This window comes from Capsicum annuum, chromosome 5 (genome assembly GCF_002878395.1).
Source record: "Capsicum annuum cultivar UCD-10X-F1 chromosome 5, UCD10Xv1.1, whole genome shotgun sequence".
Lineage (NCBI taxonomy): Eukaryota > Viridiplantae > Streptophyta > Magnoliopsida > Solanales > Solanaceae > Capsicum > Capsicum annuum.
The window spans coordinates 46,114,519-46,126,384 of record NC_061115.1 but is presented as its reverse complement, the minus strand read 5'-3'; positions in this window follow the sequence as shown (position 1 = coordinate 46,126,384).

The window sequence follows — 11,866 nt, the reverse complement described above, 5'->3', positions numbered from 1 at the left end:
TTTTTAAGTATGTAGTAGAAGAGATACTTTTTAAATTAGTAATAATGACACATATTTTTAAACATCCACAAATTTTTGTATTTACACAAATCTCTCACCACTTTTTCCTTCTCCCCATTTCACCCCCTCAGCTCCATCCAACTCCCCCCCCCCCCCCCCCCCCCCACCCCCCCCCCCCCCCCCCTTCCCAACCACCTTCAATCCTACACGTCATCACTATTTCAAATAACTAGCGGATGTTTAAATAATTTTTAATTGTTCAAACAACATTTTTTATTTGCTTAAACACTCCTACTTGTTTAAATAGTATCCTCCCTTGAAACCACCTATCCCCCTCCACATCCTCACTACTTTCAAACAACTAGCAGATGTTTAAACACTATTTTTTGTTTGCTTAAAAAACTCTTGATTCTTTAAATAATATTTTTCGATTATTTAAACAACTATTGATTGTTTTTGGTGACTACAATTTTTTTAATCTAATCTTCTTTAAAAATTCAACAACCAAATCTAAATAAAGAAGTAGTAGAAGAAGAAGACACACAAATACAAAGATAAAATTCTTAATGAAGATAAAGAGAGAAAAAACTCAAAAGAAAAAAAATGACAAGAAGATAAGGCAGTGAAAAAATGATAAATATGGAAAGGAGAAATAAGATGAGGAAGGGGAGAAGGAAAAATAAGAAGAAAGAAGAGATGGAGATAAAACAGAAAGGAGGAAAGAGAGAATTGAAAGTTTGAAATCTGATATGAAAAAGAGAAAATAATTTTTAATATTGTAATACTTGTTTTTAATATTTTATAAATTATAATTAGATTCCAAATTTACTTAATTGACTTTGTTAGATATGTGTCCCTTTTAATTCGTTCAACTTTCAGTTATTCATTTGATAGAAATCAAATAAGGAAGAACAAGAAAAAGCAAAAATAAAGAAAAAAAATATGTGGAATTATCGAGATTCGAATGAATTTATGAGCAACAAAGGACTTGATACCTTAATGTATTGATTGAGCCAAATCAAACAACAATAACTCCGAATCAATCAAAGATGAGACAACTAAATTGAATCCAGAAAAAGGGAGACTTGATAATTGATTAAGCAAAAGAAGTTAACACGAGCAAATCGGGAATCCACCTTAATCACTCAACTATAATCAACAACTACTTGATTAATCTAATGCTAGGTTTCACCTAGAAACTCTCTCAATTCATCATAACTATCATAAAATAAGGAAAAAATGGCTAAGACAACTATTTATAATTATTTTCATTGCAAAAATATCCTATTATAAAATTAGTCCAAAAGTGAATACTTCAAGAAATAACCCACAAGGCTTTTTGATTGACTAATTAGCATCTTGATCACCTATGGCCTTGTGTATTTATTGCTCCATGGCTTTCTTCGGGCTCTAAGTTATCATCCACATGAAGAAGCCTATCCTTATATGACTCACGCTAACCATGTGTATATCATCTTCTCTTTCTTCAAAAGGATTCGTCCTCGAATCCAAACCTTGCAAAAAAAAAAAAAAGAGAAGGACAAACAACAAATATATCCTTATAGAATGAGAGTTAGCTTAAGGGTTATCAACCACACCATCTTACCAAGAAACATATAGTTGAAATATAACCAACTATCCTTTGTGTTGAAGAAGATCCATTCATCATATAGGGTACAAAGGAATTGGTCATAAGCAACATCTTGAGACAAGAAAACAATAAAGGTCTTAATGACATCAAGAGTCCTAAAAAATGATGTCACATATGATTTAGGATCTATAAGACACAATTATTTCATCACCTTACAATAAAACCTCATAAAAAATGGTGCGATCACCTATAAGGATTCATTTAGGTCAAAGAAGTAAAAGACTTGCATATCTCTACCTCCATGCAAAACAAATCCTATACCTTCATGGTTGTTATCATAAGCAATGAGGTAGTAGAGAAAGGTGTTAAACTCACTATTCTCATTTAGGGCATGCCAAAAGATAAGAACACCGGTAGATAAGAAGAGACATTTTAAGCACAAAACAACTCTCTCAATCAAGTAGCTTCCAAAAGAAAAGAAGTGCACCAATGAAGCCATGCTACTAGAATGGTTGAGAAGTCTATTAGAAGTCAAATCACTCCAAATGAAATGGTACTTTCAATAAGATAAGGGCCCCCTATTATTGTACCAAGCATGCTTCCAAAAGTCCCATTTAAAAACTCAACTTGTCCAACCCTTTGAAGGTGACAAGAAGTCCTTAATATCCATGGACCCTCCTAAAAACAAATAAGCAATGTGAAATCCACTAGTTGTGGTCCATTCAACTTAAGCACACATGTGTAAATCAAGGATGGAAGAATTTAGAAAATTTCCAAAATAGATAACTACATATTTGCCTTGGGGTTCACAAGCATGTGATCACTTTTGAAAGGGTTATCATATGGAAATAAGTAATAAAGTCAGGGAAAAAGGACATCCAACTCATTGTGGGTACTTTGGATAATTCCCTCCTTATCCAATTAAAATCTCACATTCATAAGATACTTAAGAGGGGTTATTTATCATTCATATCGTACTCAAACACTTCCAAAACTATCTCAAGTCTCTCAAGCAGCCATACTTAGGGTTTCCAAGAAGTAGGTCATCCAAGGGCTCAAGGGTGGAATTTTCTACATAAACTTGGATATTTCATACATGTTACTCTATACACTTTTTATAATATTTTTTTGAGTTCTAAGGTACATTATTGATCTTGAAATTATTTTTATTGGTTTTTAGGGTTTATAATTAATTTGAAATTTGGGGTTTTCATTTCAACATTATGCTTTCATCCATGAAATCTTTGTTTATTCTTACGACCATCAGTATCTAAAACCCATAAATAGGGTTGTGCAAACCATGATGAATTTATAAAGTAGGTTAAGTGTAAAGTCATTCTAGATCGATGTTCTTGTATTTATTGGTATTTTCTTTGGTTTGATTTTTTTCTTGACAGGTGCACACGTTATGAACTCACCTGTACTCTATACTTGCTCGAAAGAATGGTAAGGATTAGGAAATAGAGATAATTACCAAACTTCATCTAATTAACTTGAGTTGTAGCCTGGATAGTTAATCTGAGATCATAAAATAAGGGTTAGGAATTCGATGCTCTGAGATCGAGGGGAGATGAGTGTATTCATCCAAACCAGGGTCAAGAGATGATTAGGTGATACATAACTTGCTAGATATTGCATGCAAGCGTTGAAATAGTTTAACAAACACGTACAGTCTATGAAGTAATAAAGTCATGGGGAACATAGTCCTAATGCTCATCTCATATTAATCATAATCCTAATTACCCAACAATCATTGTTATTACTCTTATTGTTACAAAACCCTCATTTTTATTTATGCAATTTCTAATTACACCAGCAAGCTCTTAATAGATTTTTGGCCTATTTCTCATGAGTTTGACCCCAACCTTGGGTTCTATATTTTATTTAGTGACCACTTTATACTTTCTCATTGGTGTAATTTGGGCGATATCATTTGGATACTGGTGATGACATGCATAATTTTAGGTGAATTCATGCTCATGTAGGGGTATGATTCTTACCATAACTATGATTTTACTACTATTTTCTAAAAAGAGATTCATTCCCACTTTTAAGTTTTAAAATGTATTCTTTTATAATGGGAATCGTACTTCCTTACTTAATGATTTATAAGTTTTTGGAGCTAAAGATGATATTTTAGAAATTAGATCGAGATAGATTTCGGTTGAAGTTTCATCCACACTTTAATCACTACTATTTAACTTGGACGAGAGAGATTCCAACCCTTTATAATCTATTATGTTGATTTAGTCCCGGAGTTGATCTCGGATAATGGATTTACAAACTTGCACTCTTTTAGTCATAGTTTGTGTTTGTACACTTACTATATATATAACTCTCTGGTACTGGAATGATTAGATTGATGATGATGATGATTATTGAAAGTCTTAGATCGGGACAAGGTAGTGTTTAATGGATATTCTTGAATTTTCTAAGGGCTTCTTCGTCTATAAGACACAGTGGCAGAGAAGAAAAGTCGTTGTAGGTCCTATCTTTGTGAGTTATTAAGATGGATGAGGTGTGTACACTTGGTGCATTATGGCACTCGAATCAGATATGGTATCATGTATTTACTTTGCATTTATTTATTCATTTATATGCATTGTCTATCACCGATATATCGTTTGGTGCTTATATTTATCCTTATGTGGGTTGTATCGGTATGGGCTATGATTTTTATTTGTTGAGTGTTGATTGAACCTTTTAGGCTTATGAAGGCCCGATTAGGTATTGTTTGTCTAAAATAGCCGGTTACTTTATTGTTATTATTATGGTTAGTTCATAGCAGATTAATTATGGACTGGTATGCGAGATTATCGGTATAATTTTGATCCCTTTCTCTTTTATGGTAAATTACATTGTTGATAGTCATCCCATGGTTAGACCTTATGGTTAGGGTCCTTGATGACACCGTACTTATTTTCCTACTTGATTAGGATGCCTTGAGATATTAGGTTGGTTAATTTAGGCCATTACCTTGAGTAGTCCTATATATGTGTGTGTGTGCACGCGCATGTGTGCGTGCATGTGGTATCACCATATATCCCTCTTTTATTTGTCTATTCATGTCGTATATGTATTCTTAGACTTATATATTATTACATAACTTTCCTTCACTCTTCCTTGTATATTGACTAGTGATATACGATATTGTATTGTAAACCCTGATTGCCATTAGAATAAGATAAGTTTATCCTTTTTGCTTCCTTAGCATTATCTTGTGTAGTTTCTTGGATAGTTGCCTATAGATTATATTCCTACTTTACATATTATTTGTACTTGCATTATCTTTGGAGCTCAGTTCGTCAATGCCTACTGAGTTTCACATGTTTGGTACTCATACTATACTTCTGCAGCTTGTAGATCAAAGTATGAGTTCTTCCCATTGTTGTGTTCATAGTGCAGAACATCTATGGATTAGAGATTTGGGGTGAGCTCCTGGCTTTGAAGTACTACTACTTCCACTCATATTGATTAGACTGATCTCTATGATGTATTCAGAGATAACTTATATTTATATTTACTCTTTATTTCACTTTATACTCTTATTGTATTAGAAGATCTTATACTATTCACCAGGTCTTGGTTTTACTTTTTATGTATTAGTCTCTTATCATATTTATTTTGCTATTTTTTTTATTCTTCTGATAGTCTTTTACTAGTTATTTCAGACTATGGCTTGACTTACCTACTGATGGATATAGTAGGTATCATTTTGACATGAGAAATTAGGTCGTGGCATTAATAGAACAAGAGTGTGTCTTCGACTTCCAAGTACAAATAATTATTTGTTGTACTCCACTTGATATCGAACATCTTTACCCATTATCCAAGGTCTACCAAACAACATATGACAAGATTGCATAGGAAAAACATCTCATAACACCTTATTTAGATACTTGCCAATGCTAAACATACAACTACTTTCTTGGCTACCTCTGCTTCATCATTCTCAATGAACAGTAAATTTTGTATGGTTTGAGGTCTCTTTGTGTAGGGAGCTTCATTCTATCAACCATATTACAACTCACCATATTAGCAATACTTCTACCATCAATGACCAAGGAGCATACCCAATCTATCATCTTGAACCTTGTATGAAATAGGTTCACACTTTAATTAAGTTCCTCCTTAGAAAGATCTCCTATGATTCTCTTTAGATCAAGAAGAGTTCAAAATCCTTATCCAATTGCTCATTATCTACATTCGATGTTGCTTCATCATGCTTAACCTTAGGCTCACTAAAACTATTCCCAACCTCACACTCTATCATATTTTTAGCATAAGATCCATCATATAAGATCATATTTGACCTTTTTTTTGGATATTTTCTTGCAATATGTCCTTTACCTTGACATTTATAACATTAAATGATAAAATAAGAAGAATATTGATGTATATCATGCTTATCTCCATAGGCTTGATCTTTCCCTTTTGTGTTGTAGTTAGCTTGAATACCATCTTGGAATATTAGAAGACTCAACACGTTGTCACCCGTCCCTTGATTCGGAATATCTTGACCACCATATAGATCTTCACACCTTTATTCTCTATCCCTATACCTATCTCCACTATCCCATTTTCACTAACATTTTATGCCTTGGTTCATACCAAAGCCTTTGGAGCCTTTCCACTATTCATTCAGGTTAACCTTTTCACATATTTCATCATAGGGTTTTGATAATATATATCTTGGTAGGTTACTTTTGGGTAGTATTGTTGGGTTGAAATATGGGGTACAAGTAAGGATGCATGTGATATATTTCATATAGATGCTTGGCTAACATAGCTTGAATTTATTTGGAATGTAGTTTGAGGATAGGTTCAGTTCCAATTGGGTTGGGGGTAGTCTATATTGGATTCTTGACCCTGGGTCCTTCTTGTTTCTTTACTTGTCATAGGGAAACTCCTTTCACTCATACTATCTATCCTTCTCACGCTTTCCTTCATATCTCTAAACCTTTCATTTGTTTTAACTACCCTTCCATTCATATTGGTCACTCTACTTGATACATTTGCATATATCCCCATGCTGTTCACTGAGCTCCTTTCCTTATGGTTATAGTGATTAGACATTGTACCTACAAAATTAAACACATGATTTAGTAATAAAATCTTACATCACTTGTATGTAGCCCTCAACTCACCTTACGGCTTCTTTCCAAGATTACTTGCGAACTAGCTTTGCTCAATCAATTCAAGGCCATCTTTGTGGTGGAGTGGATTTTTGAGACTCTTGAAAATATGACTCAAATAAATCTAAAAGTACCTTAATCAATAAGTTATGTACGAATTAAGATGAGAAAAGTAGAAGAAAAGAAGCACGAAAAAAATGGACTAAAAGAAAACTACATAACAAAAGTAGAAAAATTACTTGTTGTTGCTTAATTTGATGAATCAAAAAAATATTTAATATTTTAAAACTAGTTAATAATTGATCAAATATGTTAATTAGTAATTATTAAAAGAATTTTTTTTAAAAAAAAGTCACACGTTTGGACACTTAGATAATTTTTTAGGCCTTGAAGAAGTTCATCACTTTAAAGGAGTTTGATTTGATGATTAAAAGTATTTAAAAAGTGATTAAAAATTTTAATTACTTGTTAAATATTGAGGAATCGAAGGATAAGAATCATGAAATTCAGACACTTAAAAGTTTTTTGAGGCCTTAAAGAAGTTCATCACTTTAAAGGTACTTGATTTGATGATTAAAACTAGTTAATATGTGATTAAAGATGTTAATTACTTGTTAACTAGTTGATGAATCGAAGAAAAAAAGAACTTAAAAAATCCTAAAATTCAAAAAGTTTTTGGGAAAAAACTGTGTGAAAAATCTACCCATTTTAGCCTCTGAAAGTTCATGCATGCACCACGTAACGCTTGGGGAGAATCTATTGTTGAGTCGTTGAGTTATCAGCCATGTTAGCTGCTGCTTGGCAGTCAGTGGCTGACTTTGATTGTTGACTGCTGATGTGGCATGTCCACATAAATTTTTTTAAAAAATTTCACAAGTGGACCTACTAATACTTTGACCAACTTTGACCTTAAAAGTCTTGGATCAGTGTACTTTTCTATCTTTTCTTCAAGAACAATATGAACAAGCTCAAGAACACCAACAAAAACCTCAATTTTTACATGATCATAACTTCTTTGGTTTTAATCCAAATTTTATGAAAGTTTCACCCACGTGTTCCTTTCAACGTCACGAACAAACCACGCTAATTTTTAAATTCAAAATTAAGTCAAAAATAAATTCACTTTACAAAATCCACAAAGTTTAAAAAACTTCAAACATTTCAATGGTAACTTCACTTCTACAACTTCAAATCAAGTGAAATTCGAGATTTAGGCTAAAAAAACTAGAGAATCAAGATCTAGTGTCAAAAACAATAAATCAAAACAACAAAAAAAAGTTTGAAATTTATTGGAACTTTTCATAGATTTTTTTTTAATTTTTGAAGAGATCAAAATCTTAAGATTTAGATTTGTGAAAACAAACCTAAACCTACGCTCTTGATACCAAAATGATAGAAATCAAAGAAGGAGGAACAAGAAAAGAGAAAACAAAGAAAAAGGATATATGAAATTATCGAGATTCGAGTGAATTTATGGGCAATAAAGGACTTGATAACTTCACCCCTCGATTGAACCCAATCAAATAACAATAACTCTGACTCAATCAAAGATAAGACAACTAAATTAAATCCACAAAAAAGGTGACTCGATGATTAATTAAGAGAAAGAAGTTAATCTGAACAACAACAACAACAACAACAAATATAGTGTATTCCCATATAGTGGGGTCTGGAGAGGGTAAGATATAGACAGTCCATACCACTACTCCGGAGAAGTAGCAAGGCTATTTTCGATAGACCCTCGGCTCAAGACAAAGAATATTAATCAAATCCATAAAAAAACACGTAACAAGATGACAAGACAAGGTTCTGGAGAAGTTAATCCAAACAATATCAAAAATCTACCTTAATCACTCAACTACAATTAACAACTACTTGAGTAAGCTAATGCTAGGCTTTACCTAAAAACTACAAGCTTAAAACCTCTCAATTCATCTTAAATATTATAAACTAAAGAAGAAAATGGCTAAGATAACTATTTATAGTTACCGTCTTTGTAGAAATAACTTATAACAAAAATAGGTCAAAAGTGGCTAATTTAGGAAATAACCCACAAAGGTCCTTCTCGATTGACTTATTAACATCTTGATCACCTATGGTCTTATTTTTTATTGCTCCATGACTTTCTTCAAACTCTAAGATATCATTCATATATAGAAACTCATCCTAATAAGTCCCACACTAGCCTTGCATGTATCACATTTTAACTCTTTTCCCCTCATTATCCTTAAGGGTAAATTTGGAAGGCCACCTCGTAATTAGAATTGGTGTAATTACTAGGGTAGTAATTAAGAGCCTGGTAATTACACAACCTAATAATTACGATAATCTATTTGTTTGTCACAATGCAATTACTCTCTCTACTTGTATTTACTTGTTACTATTTTTTTTTAAATTTAATTTCTATTTTTTCTTCTCATTTTTGACAAATCAAGAAAAGATAAATTTTTTCCTTATGCTTTACCCTTAGCATTTTTTTTGTTTCCTACCCAGTGTTCGGTACCCATACTGGAGCCTCGACTAATTCGAATTGTGCACTGCAGGGCCCATTCTGGGGGTGGTGCTCCCGACAGTATTTTTTTGATATTCAGAAGTCGAACCCGAAATCTCTGATTAAGGATGGAGTAGTCTCACCACTACACCCACAATCCATGTCGGTCCCTTAGCATTCATTACTTATTCTCCAAATAATTTTTTAATATCTATTACTAAACATCAATTAATAGGGGTAATGTAGTATTCACTATATCAATAATTACATTTTTAATAAATGTGCCAAGTCAATATGTAATAAGTAAGTCCGAAAGGAAGAACTACACAAATGTAATATTTTGTTGCACGAGGGCAACCATATGGTTATATTGATTTTAAAAATAAAAGTTAATTATCAAAAGTAAAATTTGTTATATTAGATAAATAAGGATCTTTATATATTATATTATATTAAATACTTAAGATATGTATTATCTTTTAAAAATATTAATTAATAAACATATATTCGTAACTAATATTATAAAAAATATTGATTTATATCTGTCAAATTAGTATATTTTAAGTAAATTAATCATAAAAACTAAAAGTACATGATTTCTAAGAACATTATGAAATGCATATTTGACAAAGAGATTAATATTATAAATAAATGTCATAAAATTATTAAAATATTTGACAAAAAGATAATCTACCAATTCTAACTAAAAAAATAAATGACTTGCAATGTGAAATATCAAGTCAATACTACTAAAATAAATAAATTGAAACTAACATATAACATAAGTTCAGAATTCAAAATAAAAAAGTTAACATATTACTCTTATGTAAAATTTTAGCATGACGTACATAAGTATGATTTAAGAGAAATTTTTTTTAAGTCTACAACCTTATTTAACAATGAATTCTACTTTACTTTAAAAATTATAATACAAACAAAATTATTCTAAATCAAAAAAATAAACATAAAATGAATTTAAAAAATAGATACTACGATCAATTGCGTGGAACCACATGAAGTAAAGATTGAAAATGAGAAACAAGGAAATGAAATAATAAAAAATATATGTTAAAAAATATAAGAATAATAAAAATAAAAAAGAATTTAAAATAATAGAAATAAATGATGAATAAAAAAAATAAAAAATAAAAATAGAAACAAAAGGAAGAAATTCAAAAGTAACCAGCTTGTAATTAAAAGTTTAAAAGAATAAGAATTTAATACGACCAAAATCAAAATTAAAAACTAATAAAAGGAAAAGGAAGAAAAGAAAATATTGGGCCATAAGAGACGTATTTGTGAGGCTGTGTTGCGTAATAATATAAGGCAATATTTAAATTGATTTAAAAGTGTAAAATAGTAGGACTTCTTAATTCCCATATATCTTTTTATCATATATTTCTTTTTACCATATAATTTAGGATTCATTAATTATTAGTTCTCCTAATTCCTTATTACCATATTTTAGGATTCTCAAATTTTAAATATTATAAAATAATTAACCAATAATTTGAGAAAAAAAGTAAAAAGACTATTTTGTCTAAAATGGAGACTTTTAAAAAAGGGCAAAAAGTTTAAACAATATTTCTAAAACCTTTCACACTTTTAATATAGTATCGATATCACTACAGATATAAATATATAAAAAGGGCACTTCGAGAAAATAACCTCTTTTAAAATTACAATTTATGATTTTTTTTTTTCTCTTTTTTCTTCTTTTCTTTTCTTTTTTTCTTTTTAGTTTCTTGCATCTCTAGCATCTATTTCTCTTTTTTTTTTTTTTCCATTTTTTTTAAACTCTTCCATCTCAAACCTCGCTTCTCTTTCTTTTTTTTTTTCCTTTTGTTTTTTCTTTTTTTCTTTCTCATTTTTTTAATTGTATTTTACATTGTATATTTTTTTAGATTATCCAAAAACATGATTACGTCGAGTACAAGTCATGAATGATGACGAAAACATCATAAACGTTCATTGTATTTATATTCACCATTATTTTTTTTCTTTTCTCTTTTTATTTTTATTTTTTAATCTTTTCTATTTTTTTTAAAATTTTTTTCACCTTTTTCTCTCTTCTATCCCCAACTTCTATTTCTCTTTCTTTTTTTTCTTTATTGCTTTTTTTTTTCTATCTTTATTTTTTTCTTCTTTTCTTTTCCTGTTTTTTCGTTTCTTTCTTTTCATTTTTTTCTCTCTTCTATCTCTAGTTTCTATTTTTCTTTTTTTGTATTTTTTTCTCTCATTTTTTTTGTTTTGTTTTATGTTTCTGTATTTTCAAAAATATGACTACGTCGAGCCCAAGTAATGGATGAGAAGGAAAATATCACAACCTTATTGTATTTGTATTCACACCATCATTTATATTTTTATATTCGTTGATACAATTGTATTTATATATGTATTTTATAGTCTGTTCTTGTATTTGTATTTTATAGTTCGCACTTATTTTAGTATTTTATAGTTCGCACTTATTTTAGTATTTTATAGTCCACACCATTATTTATATTTTATACAATTCATACTTGTATTTCAAAGAATTATTTTGTATTTATTATTTTATCATTGACTGCATATTATATTTTTATTTTATGGTTTTATTTTCTTTTTATTTGTATTCTGTTTTCGTTGGTGCACTTATATTTTGGAAGAACT